Source organism: Bactrocera dorsalis, chromosome 1, assembly GCF_023373825.1.
Source record: "Bactrocera dorsalis isolate Fly_Bdor chromosome 1, ASM2337382v1, whole genome shotgun sequence".
Classification (NCBI taxonomy): Eukaryota; Metazoa; Arthropoda; class Insecta; order Diptera; family Tephritidae; genus Bactrocera; species Bactrocera dorsalis.
This window is the reverse complement of record NC_064303.1, coordinates 99,815,487-99,836,146: the sequence shown is the minus strand read 5'-3', so window position 1 is coordinate 99,836,146 and position 20,660 is coordinate 99,815,487. Positions and strand designations below refer to the sequence as shown.

Genomic DNA, 20,660 nt, shown 5'->3' with positions numbered 1-20,660 from the left:
AGTGGCAGTCTTCACTTGCCAGCGCACTAATTGTGATGAGTGTGCGCCATTGTTGTTACTGTTGTGCTGCATTGTTTGCAACAATTCACAACTTTTCTTTTCATTTTCATTTTATTGTTGTTGTTTTTGTTTACAACGCGCATTTGTCATTCAATTGACCTTTTGTGCCGCCACGTGTAGTAGCCGAGCAGCGTTGGCGCTGGCAGTCTGAGGCCGTCCGACCGGCGATAGGCGCAAATGTCTCTGTTAGCTGGCGCGCCGCGGACGGCGAAATGCAAACTTTGGACTTGAGCAGCGAACGTGATTAGTGGAAATCAACGGAAAGAAAATTGAACGGGAATTTCGTGAATTGCCACAGCGAAGGAAGTGCAAATCAGACAATTGTATGCAAGTGCTGGCAAAAAGCATCGAAAACAACAACAACAGCGAATAATAGCAATGACTGCCCACTCACACAACCATTGATTCATATACACAGACACGCGTGTGTGTGAACATTTTTTTGTTGTAGCAACACCGTGTTGCAAGCAAAAACATTGAAAACGTAATTAAATATTTCACTTTTGTTTGCAACGTTTGTTGATGCGAAAAAATGCTGCACAAGCAACGGTAATGTGCCTGCGCGTATTTTGTGGCGTAGAAAGTGATCTGGCCGCGGCATAAGTATTGCAAATTTGTTGTTGTTCCTCGTTATTTTTCATCTTCTTTTGCTTGCGGCCGCTGCCACCGCATATCAGCGCCTGGCTTTACATGCCTGCCGCTGCGCCTCATCAACGGCGTCTCAGTACAAAACGACTAATTGCGAGTGACAACTTTGTCGCATGTAATTACAAGCGCCCAACCGCAAAGGTGTTGACATGAGCGCGCGCAACCACAACTCAACATACACCAAAAACAACAACAACGACATATACACGAAATGCAAACTCCGTTAATTTTGTGCATTCGATCGCATTGGCGCTTGCGAGTTCGGCGGTGGCGCGTTTGCATTTAATCAATTCCATCATCAACCAGCGCGACTCGGCCGGTTGCAGCTACTGTGCAATCCGCGCTGACAATTTGTAATTGAATGCTTTGAATGCTGCGCGCTGATTTGTGGTAAATAACTGTTAATTTGTGCTCGTATATATGTTCGGCTGTCATTGATTGGAAACTCAAGCCATCGCACTTATGGCGGTGAGTGGTGCATTTGTTCAGTGCTACTGCGGGAAATTTTAGCATTTGACAACTGTTAAGTGTTTAAGCCGAAAGTACGGGTGAGGATACATACAAACATACCATACATGTATGGTGAGTGTGTTGGTGCGGTTGGGAGAAAATGTCAATTAATGTTAATGCGCATAATAACATTAATTTGTTTGGTAGCTTGACATGGTAAGCGTTAGTTAAAAGTAATGATTCCATTTTGTGGAGCCTTTTTGTAAATACAAGGAAACTTAATAAAACGGATACTTAGGATTTCGTCGGAGGCTTTAGAAAGCCTCCGACGTTTCCTTCTGAGTATTACAGACTTAGTGTACCCTATTCAGTAGAGTGTGTAAAAAAAGAATAATACTTTTTTTTACATTTTATGAGGCCAACAACCCTTTTGCTTACATTTAGCTAAGTCCACAACCTTTGTTTATATTTAGCCAAGCCCACGTTCCATGTTAATATTTGGGTTCTTCGAACTTTTTTTACATTTTATGGGGTCAATAACCTTTTTGTTTACATTTGAGGTCAGTGAACTTTTTGCTTATTATGGTTGCGGATACATAAAAGGTGTGATGCCGTCGTCAACCTTAAATAGCCAGCATAAAAAAAAAACTTATGGATATTTAAAACCTACTGCAGATAGCACAGAGATAGCCTTACTTCCGTAGCGGGAGCCATGTGTAAACGGACAAATTTTCCCCTACACTCGTGGGTTCAAAATAGCTAAACAATAAGAGAGTCCAGATCAGACTGCAAAAGAGACGGAGGTAAAGTTCGAAAACAGCCAATGAAAATGTCGAAGCTTGGCTTAGCACTGGCAAGGGAGCGGCAGCCGGAACCAAATCCAAAAGCCAAAGCCAAAAGTATGGAGGAGCCAGATGGCGGTTAGTCAGCCAGGGAACGGACTATTTTTAAGGTCGAAGACCCATCGAAGGCAAAGCATATGAGGCGGTGTATTGCTTACTTGCTGGAAAGAGGGGAGCCGCAACCGCCAACCATTGAAGAGCTTACAAGGGTACCTCAAGAATCTATTGATTATACAAAAGTGATTTTATCTAGTTTTAAGCCTGAACCGCCAGCAGTGGAAACAAAGGTATAGTGAAAAGGCTAAGTCAACAGCCAAAAGTCCGAATACAAAAGGCGGAATGCATGCAAAATCGTTTGCTGAAGTGATCGAGAACCGCAATAATATTGGTGATGGAGCTTTCAAAGGAAAAAACAACAAAGTTAAATGCTGCTACGACAAATGTGGTGCTGGAAGTAGTATTAAGCAATACTGCTCCGCCACCATCCTGTAGAGATGCCGGATGGTGGCAGGATCAGATCAAAATGATAGCATATAATGGATACCGATCGGTCCAGCTATATAAAGCCGCAATAGCCAAGGTCAAGGAGGTATAGCATGGAGCCAGGTCAGCTGAGAGAAAACATATGCCATCCCGACCATAGTATGGATCTCGGCTATATCATCGCAGCTGGAACATACAATGCAACTCATTACGGATATTCACCTTCGAAGACCAAGCAGCTCATTATGCATATACGCCTTCGAAAACCCCGCAGCGAAATCCAACGTGGCGACTTTTATAATAACAAAGACTAGTGCTTACATATATCAAATTATTTCTTCTTAATGTCTGGAATAGCCAATATGTGAAAATTTACTTTAACTCTAGGCTCTGAAATATGGTGTACGCTTCTTCAGATTTCAAGATTTGAATTGAAAATTATTAAGCTTATGTGGCAACTTTCTTATAAGTCCAATGGAAAGGCTTAAGGCCTCCCAGAATCTATATCAAAGTATTCATCAGATTCGGATATTTTAACAACTCGGACCTTATAAATCCGCTATTGAGTTCATTAGAACGCAAAATAAGCTGTGGTATGCTGATCACACATATAACAGTATATATATTGTATATACGCCCATATATTTGATATATTTTTTGGCGCTCTAATTCATTTCGTGATCGAAGCCAGATCTTCCTACAGCATTACGTAGGCAACTTCTTTAACACCGAAAAAGCAGTACCATTGCCAATAAAGGACGAAGAACCTATTACTTCAGCGTAACGGAGCATAAAACAGCAAATTTACCAAACTAAAATTTCATATTCAGCACATTCAATAATCTCATGCGCAATGTGGCAACATTAAGAATCGCTTTGGAATCTTTTAATTAACCACATGGTTTCTGCTACACAGGAATCAATAATGTAATCGCAGAATTACATTAGATCAGAATTCAATGAATCTATTCACCGATGACCTCAATCAAAGTGCAGATTACGAAGTGCGCCGCGGAATACCAAGCACTAGCCGGCGAGTGGTCGCTTGGGCATTGATTAAGACACTTCTGCTCATTAATGTGCACGTCATGTTGCAGTGCAACACACACACACACACACATGCAAATACATTTACATGTATATACATATAAACAATATATGTGTTGTAGTATATTTTCAAGCAAATTGCGCAAACAAAATCTACTAAAATCGTCTACAAAATGCAGATTGAGATTAAATGTCACCGAGTATTGGTAAATTTTGAATTTTGAAATTTATAAATGTGCATTTATTTGAATTTCAAAGCAAGAACCGCAAACGATAATGACAACAAGAAGGTATGTTGACTGCGGTTGCGACGAGAGTATAATACCTTAAGCAAATAAAAAAGTTTTTCGTATAAGAGCGTGATTTTGATTGGTCTGTTTGTATGGCAGCTATATGTTATAGGGGTTCGATCTAAATGATTTTTACGGAGTTTGTAGACTTGCCTGAAACAATAATTTGAGCGAAATTTCGTGAAGATATCTTGTCAAATAAAAGAGTTGTTCATACAAGCACTTAATTTTGTTTGGTCGGTTTGTACGGCAGCTATATGTTATAGTAGTCCGATCTTAATTATTTCTATGGAGTTTGTAGATGGGCCTTTAACAATAATTTGAGCGAAGTTTCGTGAAGATACCTTATGAAATAAAAGAGTGTTTCATACAAGAACTTGTTTTTGATCGGTCCATTTGTATGGCAGCTATATGCTATAGTGGTCTGATCTCAAAATTTTTTTCAGAGATTATACTTTGTATCTTTAGAATGTGCGGTGCCAAATTTCGTGAAGATACCACGTCAATTAAAGGATGTTTCAATACAAAGACTGGTTTTTGAACGTTCAGTCTGTATGGCAGCTATATGCAATAGTGCTCCGATATCGGCGGTTTCGATAAATAAGCATCTCCTTATGAAGAAAATAACGTGCACAAAATTTCAGATCGATAGCTTCAACCGTGTATGGCCAAATAGACTCAAGCTGTTCAGGGCATAACAACTACATTTCGATTGGAACATGTGTTTGTGTGTAAGTGAGCGATGGTGGCGGTAAGCTAAAAGGCAATCGCAAGAGAATAGAAACATGAGCAGAATACACAATGCAAATAGATATAGGTAAACTTATAGATATAGATATACCTATGTATGTACATCATAAGTACATAATAACCAAAGTTGCAAGAAGGTGGAAGAAACCTCAATTTTTATCTTTTTTTATTGTAGTATGCAGCATATCGATTTTGAGTAGTAATTATATTAAAAATATTTTTTTCAAATATTTATTAATTTTGTAATGCAAGCGCTTGCCATATAAACTTCTTGTTTTGGCTTCGCATACATAATTAACATTAATAAATTTTTATGAAAAAATGCACAAAAACCGTAAAAGCACAATCACCGCCCCGAGAGTGAAATCAATGAGCCACACAAGGCACATATGGCATATTGCAACACATGCAACATTGACATAAAATGTTTCTTGATGACATTTGTTGCAAATAAACGACAGCGCAGCGCACTGCAGCGAAGAGTAAAAGAGGCACGAAGTGTAAAGGAGGTTTGAAAGAGGCACATAGAAGAAGCCAAAACCGACAATTTTAAAGAAGGGGCGCTTGAAAACGAAAGGAGTGTAAGAAGTCGCAGTATATAGTATATCTGTGTGTGCGAACGTGTGAGCAAAAAGTGCAGTTTGCGCAGATGGCTTTTTATTTAAAATGTGCATATTTGTTTAACATAATAAACACAGAAACAAAAAAAAAGATAGAAAAAAAAATTATTAAAAAAAAATAAAAATAAAAAAAGAAAAAAAAAATAAAAATCAAAATTCAAAAGCTTAAAACCCATGTTGCAACAATGGCTGTGGCAATGCGCGCAAATAAAAACTAAAATTAGCTAAGCAAACAAAAACTGGCAAAAAATCACAAAAAAAAATTGCAAAAAAAACTGTTAGCAACCGACCAGCGTCTCTACTCAGCGTCGAAATAATAAACAAACAGCAACAACAACAACAAATGCACTAATCAATGCATTTTAATGATTTTTATGTTGCGTTGGCAATGCGACATGTTGGCAATATTGCCGCAATGCTTACCATAGCAAAACCGCAATTGCGTACAAGCGCTTGTGTGGATGTGTGTGTGTATGGCGGCCATTGAGTGGGCAAAAAATTTAGTTTTAAATTAAATTTCAACAATTTTATTTTATTGTTATTTTTGCGGCATAGTTTTATGCATTTTGTAGTTTTTCGAGCATTTTGTTGCACGTTGGTACTGCGCAATTGCGGCGAGCGACACTTTGTCATTGAAATTGCCTTTATTCTATGGCAATTTAATATTATGCACTGTTTTTGACTAGATATCTTAATGAAATTTTGCACAGATTACTGTATTAGACCATAAAAAAATCTCCGAAAAAATCGTTTAAATCGGATCACTATAAAACATAGCTACCATACAAACTGAACAATCAGAATCAAGTGCTTGTATGGAAAACTTTTTTAGTTGACGAGATATATTCATGAAATTTAGCACGAGTTACTGATTCAGGCAGTGGAAAAATCTCCCAAAAAATCTTGCATATCGGATCACTAGAGCACATAGCTGCCATACAAACTGAACGATCAAATTCAAGTTCATGTATGGAAAACTTTTTTTGTTGACAAGATATCTGCCATACAAACTGAACGATCAAATTCAAGTTCATGTATGGAAAACTTTTTTATTTGTAAGGATATCAATACGAAATTTTACAATGATTATTACTCAAGACAGTTCTATAATCTCCGAAGAAATCTTTCAGATCGGATCACTATAGCATATAGCTACCATACAAACTGAACAATCAGAATCAAGTGCTTGTATGGGAAGCTTTTTCATTTGTCAAAATATCTCCACGAAATGAGGCACCCGTTATTGCCTAAGTCATTGCTACAATCTCTGTAAAAATTATGCAGATCGGATTACTATATATTATAGCTGCCAAACAAACTGAGCGCTCAAAATCAACTTCTGTAAAGAACTTTTTTTATTTATGAAGGGTATTAATGCTGCGGTGCGGCCGAAGTTATTTACTTATTTTTTTTGTTTTTTTTTCGTACTTCATTCACTAAGTTTTGTTGTTATTTGTGTTTTATTGCTATAAAAGCTGAAAAAGTGAAAGTTTCCTACGCAGGCAGCAAGTTTTTTTTTTCATTTTATGTGTTTATGGTGGCAAAACTAGGCCTCGAAAACGTCTATGCCACGCCCCGCGAAGTTCTTCACAACCGCTACAATACACAAATAAAGCCAACTTCCTGACTGGCAACACAGCAAGCGTGCTTAGACGAAACGAAGCGCTCTACTGAACAATCATATACATTTATACTTGTATATATGTATGTATATTTGTATGTGTGCCTTCAACTGTCAAATCAGCGAAAAATGACAAATGTGCCTATTGAAAATTACAATTTTCAACTTTCTGCCAGCCGCGGCACTATGCAACCACACGACGACGTGCGCCGACTCCCCGACTCCTACAAGCGCTCACCCACTCCAGCGTACGCGCATATTTCCAAGCAAATAGTCACATTTACAAAGCGCACTGTGCATACTCGTATATATAGCGGTTAAATACTCGTACATATTTGTACTTTCATGTACACTCGCTGGCTCCATTCAATAGTTTTGTGTGTTTCCCGGTCCACGTCTGCGCTCTTGTCAGCCTGTGATTGATTACCTGCGCAAGTTCATGAGATTTCGCGTTGCCTCTCCGTTTAGTTATTGTTTAGTACCGTCGACATTGCGATAGCACTCACATGTGAGTTTGTATGTATGTGTTGTTATTGTAAAAGTAAAGCCTGTCCGCCTGGCCTATTGTAATAGCCAAAATAATGGCTTTGTTTATCTTGGCTGCTCATAATCGTTTAAATACTTTTTATCTCCGCATTTTTCTCCATTCATCTTTACATATACACATACACATATATATACAATATATAAGTATAAGTATATAGATGTGCCACCCATATACATATACATATACATATGTATATGTAGATAGCTGTGCCAGTTTGTAATTTATTTTTATGATTTCTAATAACATTTTGCAGGGTGTGCTGCGTGGCAATAATTGTTCACTGCGGCCAGAAAGCTAAGCCACTTTTGTTGGGTTCATTAATTTTATTTTTGTAAATTTGTTATTTTTGTTTTGTAATATGTTTTATATACACATTTATACATGTGTAAATATGTAATTGTTTGGAGAAAGTGAAACTTTGAAAGAAATTTCAAGCTTGCACCTTTAGTGTGAAAGAAGTTCGATCCACTTCCTGAGCTGGAGCCTGAAGCTTTTATTAATATGAATCATAGTATTATTATGACCCGAAAAAATTTTAAGATTGTCCCAAAAATATTTGCATTTCTTAGGCAATACCTAGAAGAGTTTTGAGAGCTTTTAAACAGCGCTTAAAAATACATTCATAGTTCCTTAATAATGCTTACTTACAACTTTCGCACTGAATTGTAATGAGTACCTGTATTACTAGCAAAAATGGCTGGAAACTCACCTGAAATAAATAAGAAGACAAAAAAGTTAGTAAAAATATTAAAAATTTCTTTTAAATGATTACATTTTATAATAATTATAGCAGCTCACTCCATTTGCCATCCCACTTATATAGAGAAGAGGACCTGTTATAGACGATGGGATATGAACATCGCACTTTTGATGTTATTAACATTCAATACCTCACATGAGCGTTTCGTAGGGTGGATAAACAGTTTAACCTGTATGAGCTCAATTTTCTACTATACTTTTCACTAAATATGATAAATGAGAATTGATGCAATAACCAGTAATTCTTAATATTATTTATTAGTGTGAAGGCTATATCGGTGGCTCCCACTATTTAAAGGGGACAAGTCAATTTCCGAAATCCCTCCAATTATAATACGTATAACCGCAAGAAATTTTAATTGCGCAACTCTAAATGGGCCGGTAGAATTTATATTATAAATTCTTGGAGTGCCAACTGGGCCGAGTGATCTTGAGCGCTGCACTTTATTTTTTCACGATAATGAATGCCTACATTGCACTTTAATAAAAGCTCATTTAATGGTCCTCGGCCTGACACATAGCTGTGCGTTCTAGGATTAAATCCATATGATTTTTTGTTAGCCCTACCTTCAAAAAGCATTAGTTTTGTGAATTAACATCCCTTTGGTTGAATCAGCTTTTGTTAGTTCACAAAAAAATGAAATGAATTTCTTATATTTGCTTTTTGAAGGAAAAAAATGAAGTTGAAGCAGAAATTTTGCTTAATGACGAGTTTTCGTCCAAGGAAAATCAACCATCAAAAGTTCATATGCTAAGTTTATAGGTGTTGAAATGAGCACCGAAGACGGTAAACGCAGTGGACGCCCAAAAGAAATTGTTACCGGCGAAAGCATCAAAAAAGCCCACAAACTAATTTTGGATGAGCGTAAAGTGAAATTGTTCGAGATAGCAGGCACTCTGAAGATATCAACTGAACGTATAAATCATATCATACACGAATATTTGGGTAAGAGAAAGCTCTGGGCAAAGTGGGTGCCGCGCGTGCTCACTATTGACCAAAAACAGGAATGAGTTGATGATTCAGTGCAGTGTTTGGAGATATTAAATCTTAACAAAACCGAATTTTGGCATCGATATGTGATAATAGATGACACTTGGCTCCATCATTTCACTTTGAAGTCCAATCGAACGTCATCAGAGTGCAGTGCACACGATGAACCCGCTGCAAAGCGTGAAAAAACGCTGCAATCGGATGGCGAGGTTTTGACGTCTGTATTTTGGGATACGCCTGGAATAACTTTCATTGACTAGCTTGAAAAATGAAGTATCATCAATAGCTACTATGTATTTTCTTTCTTCTTCTTCTTTACTGGCCGTTAGACAACCGCTTACGCGAATTGAATAGCCGAGTCAACAACAGCGCGCCATAGTCCGTTTTCCTTCTCTTCGCTACGTGGGCGCCATTGGATATTCCAAGCGATGCCACGTCCTTCTCCACTTGGTCCTTCCAACGGAGTGGAGGTCTTCCTCTTCCTCTGCTTCCCGCGTCGGGTACTGCGTCGAATACTGTTTCAGAGCTTGGAGTGTTTCATCATCCATCCGGGACACATGAACCCTAGCCATCCGCGTATGCCGCTGTCTTTTTAATTCGCTGAACTTGTCAATGTTCGTCGTATATCTCGTACAACTCATCGTATCCATCGAATGCGATATCGTCCCGTGGCCAACGCGCAAAGGACCATAAATCTTTCGCGAGAACTTTTCTCGCGAAAACATCGCAACGTCGACTCATCGGTTGTTGTCCATCGTCCCAAGCCTTTCTGCACCATACTAGCAGGACGGGGAATTATGGGAGCGTCTTATAAGTTTTGGTTTTTTGTGTTCGTCGAGAGAGGACTTTTCTTTTCAATTGCCTACTCAGTTCCGAAGTAGCACCTGTTGCAAGAGTAATCCTGCGTTGGATTTCAAGGCTGACAGTGTTGGTGGTGTTCACGCTGGTTCCTAAATAGAACGAAATTATCTACAACTTCAAAGTTATGACTGTCAACAGTGACGTAGGTGGCCAAGGTCCGCGAGTGCGACGACTGTTTTGTTTGATGACAGGAGATATTTCGTCTTGCCCTCGTTCACTGCCAGACCCATTTGTGGGTTGCTTCCATTGTTCAGTCCATGGAGAAAGCAAGAACTAACGGCCGCGGGTGCTCGTTAAGACCGCGATGATATCATATCATCGGCATACGCCAGCAGCTGTACACGCTTATGAAAGATTGTACCTGCTCGATTCAGTTCTTTCTGCAGCTCATAATAAGTTTCTCCAGTAGGCAGATTGGAAAAAGTCCTCACGATAGGGAGTTCGCCTTGTCTGAAACCTCGTTTGGTATCGAACGCCTCGGAGAGGTCCTTCCCGTTTCTGACGGAGCTTTGTGGTGTTGCTCAACGTCAGCTTACATAGCCGTATTAGTTTTGGTCGGGTATACCAAACTTCAGACATCGCGGCATAAAGGCAGCTCCTTTTTCGTTGCTGTCGAAAGCAGCTTTGAAATCCAGACGAATAGGTTTGGTGAGTGTCGATTCTCCTTTCACAGGTTCCTTTTCCAAGATTTGGCGCATGTGAATATCTGGTCGGTTGTGTGATTTACCAGGTCTGAAGCCACACTGATAAGGTCCAATCAGTTTGTTTGACGGTGGGCTTTAGCTATTCAGACAATACGCTCGATAGAACCTTATATGCAATGTTGATGAGGAGCTAATCCCACGGTAGTTGGCGCAGATTGTGGGGGTCTATCCTTTGTTTATGGATTGGGCCAGAGCACACTTAGATTCCAATCGTTGGGCATGCTTTTCCGTCCGACCATATTTTACAAAGAAGGCTGAATGCATGCTTCCTTATCAGAGCTCTTCGCCGACCGTGTTTTGAAATAGCTTCGGCCGGCCATATCCGTCGGCCCCTGCCGCTTTGTTGTTTTTTTCAGGCGGGCAAGTTGCTATTCGAACTTCTTTCATTGGCCGGGTAATGGAACGTCCTGCTCCATGCGTCATCGATTGGGTTATCGTGTTCGGCCTTCTCCTGGTGTTATGGCTTCACATGCCATTCAGCAGGCTGGAGAGAATTGTTTTCCCTCCATAATCTAAGTATTGCTCTGGGCAATCGGTAACTAGATTCACCTTTGGGGGTTCTCACAAGAGTATGCTACCGGTCTTGAACTTCTGTAAGCCGCCGCAATTTTTTCATAAGAATTTTCGAGCATTACCCCTGTCGGCCAGCTTATCAAGCTGTGTTGTACTCACGCATTTCGGCCTCTTCTTTACTTCTGTTCTGTCATCGAAAGCCGTCTCGCTTCCTCTACTATTGTATTAACATAGTATTATTGGACCGTTTGAAATCGAAGAAAAACGGCCGCATTGAAAGAAAACGAGACTGCTGTTTCACCAAGACAATGCACCGTGTTACAAGTTAGGGAATATGATGGTAAACATCCATGAATTGAGCTTCAAATTGCTTCCACAATCACCGCATTTTCCCCCTCTAGACTCCGGCGACTATATTTTGTTCTCAGATCTGAAAAGAATGCTTGCTTCGAAGCAAATTTCGTTGAGTAAAGAGATGATCGTCAAAACTGAGGTCTATTTTGAACCAAAGAACAAATTGTACTACAAAAATGTCATCGAAAAGTTGGAGATGAAGGGAACCAAATCTTATACATAACCGAATTTTACTAAAAAACTGTGTTTCACTATGGTAGGCCGTAGACATTTCAATTGTTGCAGCCTTGCCGAGCGGGCCGCCACTCGCTGAAATACATTTTTCAAATCCGTCAAATAGTTTCGGAGGATCTTGCAATCAAATTAACAATCAAATTTTGCCGCTTTATGATATTAGTACATTTGGATGGTACTTAAATATAGAAAATTAATGTTAATATTGCTTCATTTAACTTGCAATGAACTCGTTTCGTTTATCGGCTAGAAGTTTCTTGGAAAGCCAGACTGCAGTTGAAAGAGGGGAAAAAAAATGGACTTCCAAAAAACTGTTGTCACAATCACAAGCACTTCTAATGGATGCCTAGGGGTCACACAAGTATCCGCGATAGCAACGAGACGAAAAACGGGGAAACGATGGTAGCTGGTGTTCAAAACTACAAAAGACGTGTGTGAAAGCGCAAATCAGGAATATATTAAGGATTTCACACTACTGTGGCACTCTAGAGAATAGGAACATGATTTATAAATTCACACTGGTCACAGTCTTGTGACGACATTGCGCCTACAGAATGCGGCTATGACAGATCGGAGAATACTTGGAAAATTTCGGAAAGCAAGGCAACAGAAAAACAATAGAGACCCTCCTCTGCACTTGCTCCGCAATGGCACGACACAAATTATACGAAAGAAGTATTGTTTGTTAGGCCCCAGGACCTGTAGAAATTTGCGCCAAGCGCAGACATCCTAAAGGATGACTACTTTTCACGAACTACTTTTTGGTAATCTGTATCACAAAGGACCAATACTGTTCCATTCATGGCTTCTTAACTTACCAGATAAACCTATCTTGCGATTAAACACGTGTCATACCATCTGATCAAATTTTACTCGGTCAACGATCAAGAAGTCCAGCTTTTACCTTGGAACACACCATCAAAGGTTGAAAAAAAAAATAAAAAATTATAAAAGAAAAAAATATATACAATTTATCAATGAAAAGCAGATATCTTTTATAAAGCTATTGCCTCAAGCGCATTTTCAAACCAAAAAAGTATAGCTTTGTTTTTCTTATCGCATAGCGGATGCTCTTAGTGGCTACCACAACGCATTAGAAGTCATTAAAACACGAAACGTTTATCCCCATTTATGTTACCTTAGCAAGAACAACGCACACACGCACACACACATGCAAGCACATTAGACGCTCATGGCATACATATCGGGTATGCATTAGATGCAGCTATGCATCATCAACTCCACCATGGTGAGCTAACCAGCCAGCCAGCGGCGCCGCCATCGACCGGTCATTCTACGCGGCGCATGAGTGACATTTTTGCCTGGCCGCCATTGACAGCTGTTTAACTGACGCAAACACACATACCCACACACACAGAGCTGATGTGTTGCCAACACTGCTGTTGGCGGCGGTGGCGGTGCTGGGGCTCCGGTGCCCGCAGTTTGGCGACCACTTCAATGGTTGCTTTGCCGCCTGCGACTCAACGCCATTGTATACTTCAGTGTGGCGGCTAAATACTCGAAACTTGGCCACTAGTATGCAGCGCTGCGACACTGACAATTTGGCCAACTTGTAGGCCATACTAATGTGGAGACAAACACACACATACAAGACATGTGTATATGTGGCATGCGGCGTTTTTGTGTTGCGATGCGCCGCGATGTGTCAATCGATCAATGTACCGCGTTGTTGTTGCTATTATTTGCTTATTTTTTCAGCTCTAACGCTAGGTCTACATAAGCGTCACATTTTGGGGTCCATTACGGCGTTGATGGTGTGTTCAATATTTATATATGGCACTGTGTCTTTGCGCCGTCGGCAGCTTTTGTGTGAATATTTTGCGACCAAAGTTGTGTCGTCAGGCATATGGTGCATGCGTGTGTGTGTAATGTGTAAGTTTGCGAGCGTGATGATTTGCGAGTTCGACAATGTCTCTCTGGGGAGTGTGTTAGTGTCTAGTTGGCTGAAGCGCCGTTACTCATTCAACTGACAATAATTTAGTGATTAGCAAATGGTGGACAGAAAATTGCATTTAAAAAGATGCCCCACAGCAGCCACTCACACACATACCAACACATGCATAGCAGTCGCACAGTTATGAAGCGACACAAAAAAATGTGAGAAAGAAGTTGAAAATATTTGCAGAATTTGGAATTTACAAGCTTAGCTTGAGAATTTCAGGCGGTGACCTCGAAAGGCGTATTAATAAGCAAAGGAAAAAAACAATTTTATTATGAAAGTATAGATTCCGAAATAAAATCTGTAAGAGAGCTCATATTTTCTTATCTTTTGTGTATACATCTCTCTCTTTTTTATTGTACCTAACTCTGGAAGTTTACTTCAATCTAAGGTACTAATAGATAAGAAAGGAAAAGAGAGGACCATTTCTATTTTGAAGGGGCAGCAGACGGGCATTAAAGGGAGCGAAGAGCGAGCTGAGGTGAGAATATCTTGAAAATTTAGACAAAAATATTTAAGGCATCTAAATGCATCAGAACTGGACTGCTAAATTATCAAACAGAGAATTTATCAAACAAAAAGTTGGATATTATCATCAAAATCTAATCGCTAATGGACAAAATGTTCGAATTTAAAAGTTTTGAACTCGGAATAAATAGAGAGATTATCAGAAATCCTCCCGCATCCCATTTGAACACCCTCACTTAGGAGAAAGAATCATTTTGACGATTTTATCTTCAAAAGCCGGCGATTTGGGAAACAATTTTATTTTTCTAAATTTTTGGGTAAACTCAAATTTAAAAAATCTTTTATAAAAATATACCCCATGCGATTCCGCAAATTTCTGTATTTTTATATTTTCTCTACGACCAGTAGTTCAGAAGTTATAAGCACTTTTGTATTCGGCGGCTGCTTGCTACATGCTCCTGGTCGCCTGGTAGAAATCTGAGATTTTGGCACCAAATTGAATGCAAATTTTTCTGCAGCGGCGGTGGATGCACTAAAAATTTGCAAAAGGCCGGAAATGGGAAAAGATCACCGACCGGAAATTAAACGGTACGGTACTATACTTCCGGTTTGAAAACATAACCGGAATTCATTAAATGGAAACGGATATGATATCCGAACCGGAAGTGGAATTACGGTACCATACTTTCGGTTCGTAAACCTAACAAGAAGTCACAAAACGGAAGCGTATACAAATTTTACTTCCGCTTCCAGTCGGAAATTAAATTACGGTACTACACTTCCGGTCCGCAAAGTCCGAAGTCATAAAACGGAAACGGATACAAGTTTTACTTCCGGTTAACTACATACGGACCGGAAGTTAAATTACGGTACTTCCGGTTTTAAAACTTAGCCGGAAGTCACATTTGAAAATTTTATATCCGCTTTGCAACATCCGGTCAGTCACAAAGCCGAAACGGATGCAAGTTTCACTTTCGCTTTACAATTTGACATACAGACATATCGTTATAAGAGAAGGATTATCCCTTAATTCCAGTTATATATGTATGTATATCACACATTGACCGACATTTTCGATAAAAAGTCAAATATTCGGTACCAAGGGGCTTGAACATTGAAAGTGTAAAAACCCTAGGGCGTAGATGGCATATATAGAAAAGAATAGTGTTGCTGGCGACCTTATATGTCCGAAACGCCTTCAACAGCGCTAGATGGGCTGATATAATCGACGCTTTCGAAAAAAGCTTTAAAATCCCCGACAAATGTGGTGCGGAGCTATCTTAGTAGTTGAAAACTGCTGTCCCAAACTAGAGCGGGATTACGACAGATAGCGCCCATGACAGGAGCAGCACAAGGATACATTCTAGGACCAGACTTGTGGATATTCTTAGGACACAAAAAGCAGTATGCTACCTAGGCGCGAGACTGAACCCCAGACTAACCTTCTGGGTTCAGCTCGCCACAGGAAACGCAGAGGATGGGAAACAAAGTTGAGTGAGTCAGCAGAACCATGCAAATGGCCAGCCGTCGGCCATAAGCGTATAATATACTTAATTTGACTTTTGTTACAATTTTCCGCTTTGATTCAGCTACACGTGCTGCTCAAAGTCTATCATCAACAGCTTGGGGTTTGGAGTTTGTCTAAAGCTTGCCACAAGACTGCATGTATTTGTTGCTGCCTACTGCAAACTATTTGTTGTTGTTTACAAACTATTTGTTGTTGCTTACTACAAACAATTTGCAACATTGTTGCAAGCTAACATTTTATGGCTAATTTTCGCTACACAACCATTAACTCGGCGAATCAACCAGAGAGGCACCAAAGAGGCACCACAGAGGTAGAAGATAGAAAAGCGGTTATTATTTGTTTTTAGAAGCTAAAGTAAGCAAATAGAGACAAAGAACGAGGACTTAGCGCATTTTGCTTACATAAGTGAGATGTAAAATTATCAAAATTGCTGTGTATACAATTTGTGGCAAGTTATAGTATTATTATTAAAGGCAAGCCTTAAGACATATTACAAAAATCAAAAAATTTAAAAAAACTGTATATCACATGAATTTTACAGTATTACATTAACATAACCTCACTTTTCTAAATTTAATACGAACACTTGCCACTACTGGGTCGAAAAAGTCTTTTCGTATTTCTAATAAAACTTCGACTATTTTTTTTATATTTCGACAATATAATTTACAGCAAAAATATTAAAAACAATAATGTACCCTAAACCGCTATACTACTTAGGGATATAACGGCACTTTTGACCGTTCAAATAGTACTACAACAACAAAAATATAACAAGAAACTATTTCACTCGAACTCGAACGCAGATAGACAGCCATTTAATGGAGATACACACGCGCACTCAGCACAAGCGATCATGCAACAAATACACTAAGAGCCGTAAACGAATCGATGGACATACGTAATACTGGCAGCCATGAAAATAAACTATAACAAAGCTGCTGCTGTGCAACAACAAGAAAAAAAGAAGAAAATAGCTTGTCCAACGTAGCAAAAGTCGAGTGGTCGGCACATTTATGCTGTCAAATGCAACTACAACTGGCGGTGTCACTCTGCTGGTCACTCGCTGGCAGGCCGCTGGACGCAGCGAAAAGGCAATTGCGCTAGACGACTACTACTCACTACTGTCGCTTCGTTGGGTGCATGCAACATATTGTAGATGTGTGAGAGGCGGTGAGGTAAGTTAGCGGTGAGGCAAGTTAGCGGTGAAGCAAGGTAGCGGTGACGCAGGGTAGCGGTGTTCCAAGGTAGCGACGTCGCCGCTGTATGCTGCACACAACGGTCACTGAAAATCGCCGCCAGCCAAACGCACAGTTATTTTTCGGTTACGCTGCTGGCATTTACTGTTCTACGTCAAAATGTTGCAACTATGCGCTAGCCGGGCTAATATGCTCGTCTCTTTTCCGGCAGACTTATTTATTTTTATTTTCGCAGATGCCACGCCAGCAACTGCTGATTTGCATTTTAGCTTGCCTTTAACTATAAAACTGTTGCTTTGTTACGAAACTGCCGTTTTATTATTATTTTTGTTTTTTTTTTTTGTGTGATTATTATTATTATTTTTGGCCCGCAATTGTGGCACAAGCTTGCCGCAGCATCTTTCTCCCAAAGCATACGCATTTTTGCTGCCACAAAAGCGACTGCGCGCTGCCGCCACTTCAGCCACATAAGCGATGCGTCGCAGATACGCAAAGTGGCAGTGGCAGTGGCAGCAGCAGCAACTGCCATTTACTGTTGATTTGTGGCGCGGCCAGTCTAAACAGCTGGCTGGGGCTGATTGGATGCGCCGTCGACCCGAAAGTCACTGCCAAACGCCGCTTTAGCGTACTTTTATTTAATGCGCTATCGAGCAAAATGCCTGCATGTGACTGCTGGCAGTGGCTACGACCGCTTATCGCCGTCAAACCGCATTCGTGCAACATTTTATACGCATTGCGTGCCGATTTCTGAGTTTTTATTTTTTAATTTGCCATTTTTTGTTTATTTTTGTGTGCTTTTTTGCTTTTGTTTTTGCGAAATTTAATGGCCCATACTTAAATTCGCGCCACGAAATGTGTCTTAAATTTATTTGCCCACTTGCATGCGCCGCACGGCCGCACTCTGCGCGCAATCAATGTCATTATTATAATCTCAATGTCAATTTTTGCCAATCTGCGCGCATTCACAACAACAAGGCGGCTAATAAAAATAAATCACGGCAACAGCTAAATGCTACTGTGCGGCAAACGTTCAACGCGTTTTGCATGCCTGCCACATATAACTATACGAGGAGTATGTGCCGCTAAATAAGCAAGACTAAGCGCGCGCCTAACAGCAACGCGGCGCTCAACCGCGCCCGTGCCTGCCGCACGTACGCTGGATTGCCGCATGCTCGTTGCTGCTCTTTATGATTTGGCAGACATTCAAAATGGCTTTGGTCGGCCATAAAAAGTGCGCTTGACCATTTGCTCCTGTGGCTTTAGCTACCAGTAGTAAGTAGTTGCAAGTAGAGACCAGCAAGTAGCAACCAACAAGTAGCAGTTAGCAAGCAGCGAGTAGCGTTTGGCGTCGCGCTCGCCGTCGTTGTTGCTTTCAGTCACCACTGTGCTGACCCAATTCTCAGCCGCTGCGCCAGACTGTAATTTCTTCTACGAGTTTATTGAATTCTTACGCGCATGCGCACATGCCGGCGTACGTAGCAGCCTACTTGCCACCAGTATTCAGCTGCAACACACGGTGGCACACACACACACACATACACGCGGAAACATAACTTGGAATTAGCGAAAATTACAAAGTGCACATTTGCTTCGCTGCTACCGGCTGCTGTTACTGCTGCTTGCTGATTTAGCTACTGTGGGCACTACTGGCAACAGCAACAACGCATGAAATACAGCGCAGTTAGGCGATACTTTTACAACACGCATACGCGCAGGCGCGCATACTTTACATAAGCAACGTTTTGTGCAGAAAAATCGTTAACTACATACATATATATAATACCCTTTACAAATACAAAATATTCCTTAAGGTAACTTCACTTTGTTCGGTTAGTTTGTATGGCAGCTGCATGCTATAGTGGTCCGATCTGAACCATTCCTTCGGAGTTTACATTATTTCCTAAGAAAATAATACATGCCAAATTTCGTGAAGATATCTCGTCAAACGAAAAAGTTTTCTATACAAGAATTTTATTTGGATTGGTCACTTTGTATGACAGCTCAATGCTATAGTGGTCCGATCTGAACCATTGCTTCGGAGTTTACATTATTGCCTTAGAAAATAATACATGCAAAATTTCATGAAGATATCTTGTCAAATACAGAAGTATTCCATCCAAGGACTTCCTGCCGATTATTCAGCTTGTCCAATCTAAACAATTTCTTCTGAGATTATACCCTTGTATTGGACAGTAATACACGCCAAATTTCGTGAAGATACATCGTCAAATACAAAAGTTCTCCGTATAACGACTTCAATCCGATCACTCAATTTCTATGGCAGCTATACGATATAGTGGTCCAATATAGGGAGCAGCTTCTTGTGAAGAAAATAACGTGTGAAAAATTTTAAAGTGTTATCTGAAGAACTGAGTGGCTAGCTCGTTGTGGGCAGATAGATAGATACTTAAATGAATGAGGATTGCACCGCGACCTAGGGTCTAAATATAATAGTGAGACTTTTTAATTTAAATTTGAAAATTATGAACAAATTCTTACTATTTTTTTCCCATAGTAGTACTCGTACTAGTACATTTTACTTGAAACCATGCTGGATCTCAAACCGCTTCACCTAGTAATCAGTCAGGTTGCCAAACACACTTTGCTCCAAAAGACAGCAGAAGGATTTAGTAGAAGTAATGTAATCACTTCCCAGGGCATGAAGCACCTAAGTGGCGAAATACAACTGACTCTTCTCCCAAGGAAGATCAAACTTCACAAGGAAGTTATCCAGACATTGTTCTGAAGGAGGCTGAATAGAATGATTCCACTCTCGAGATCCCGCTTAAGGATAGTACATGCAGGTAGTACACCGACGGCTCGAAAACGTCAGAGGAAATTGACGCAGGGGTCGCTGGATCACGCATCAAACTCTCCATATCGGTTGGTAGTTTTTCGAGCTTATTCCAAGCAGCGGTCTTTGCTATAAGCCGGTGCGTACTGAACGTATAGTCAACTAAGCGATAGTCAAGCGGCACTCAAAGCGAACTCTGCGTATGAAATCAATTCGCTATATGGTTGCCAGGTCACAAAGGTATAGCTGGGAATGAACTGGCTGATGAGCCTAACAGCTTCACAGCATCCAACAATATGGTAGGACCGGAATTTTTTATTATGGTTGGTCCCCATACCATAAAGGAACTGCTTCGCAAGGGAAGCAGTGGGTAGGGAGAGGTATTGGCAACAACTCCTAGACTGACGTTATGCCAAGTTGCGAATGGATGGTTACAACCTTAAAAGGTTTAAATATGTAATCAACATCCCAAGGAAAAAACTCAGGCTATTTATCGCCTTCTACACTGGCCATTGTAAGCTCAAGAAGCACTTATATAACATGGGTTTAGCTTCGTGTGAACGGCTAGTTTTGCTACTTGGAGTCTGAAACTCCAGAACAACTGCTAATTGACTGCACAGCAGTCTGCAGGAGAAGGATCCTTGGAACCATGTTTCCAAATGGGGATCACATCGTCTCAATAGCACCTAGAAGTATTAATATAGGAATTTATCAATTTTCTTAGGCTAGGTGAGCTAGGTGCGACTTAGGAGAGGGCACAATACACCTTAGGTCCCTGTGTAATCCTCATTTATTTATCTACCTTTCTAGGGTTCTTCGAGTTTTTCTTGGAAAATATATAAAACCTTGAGCAGGGTATATAAAGCGCGTTAAGAAACGGCAACACACAAGCATAAGTGGACATAAGTGCATATATGTTTATAGCGGTTTATGTATG

The 20,660-nt window shown here is 40.2% G+C and overlaps 1 protein-coding gene across 2 annotated transcripts in view; it reads right to left on the bottom strand.

Moving 5' to 3' along the window:
• The window catches only part of LOC105227822 (cadherin-related tumor suppressor), a 357,862-nt gene that overhangs the window by 129,486 nt on the left and 207,716 nt on the right, over positions 1–20,660 (bottom strand). The gene's annotated exons all lie outside the window — the stretch shown is intronic.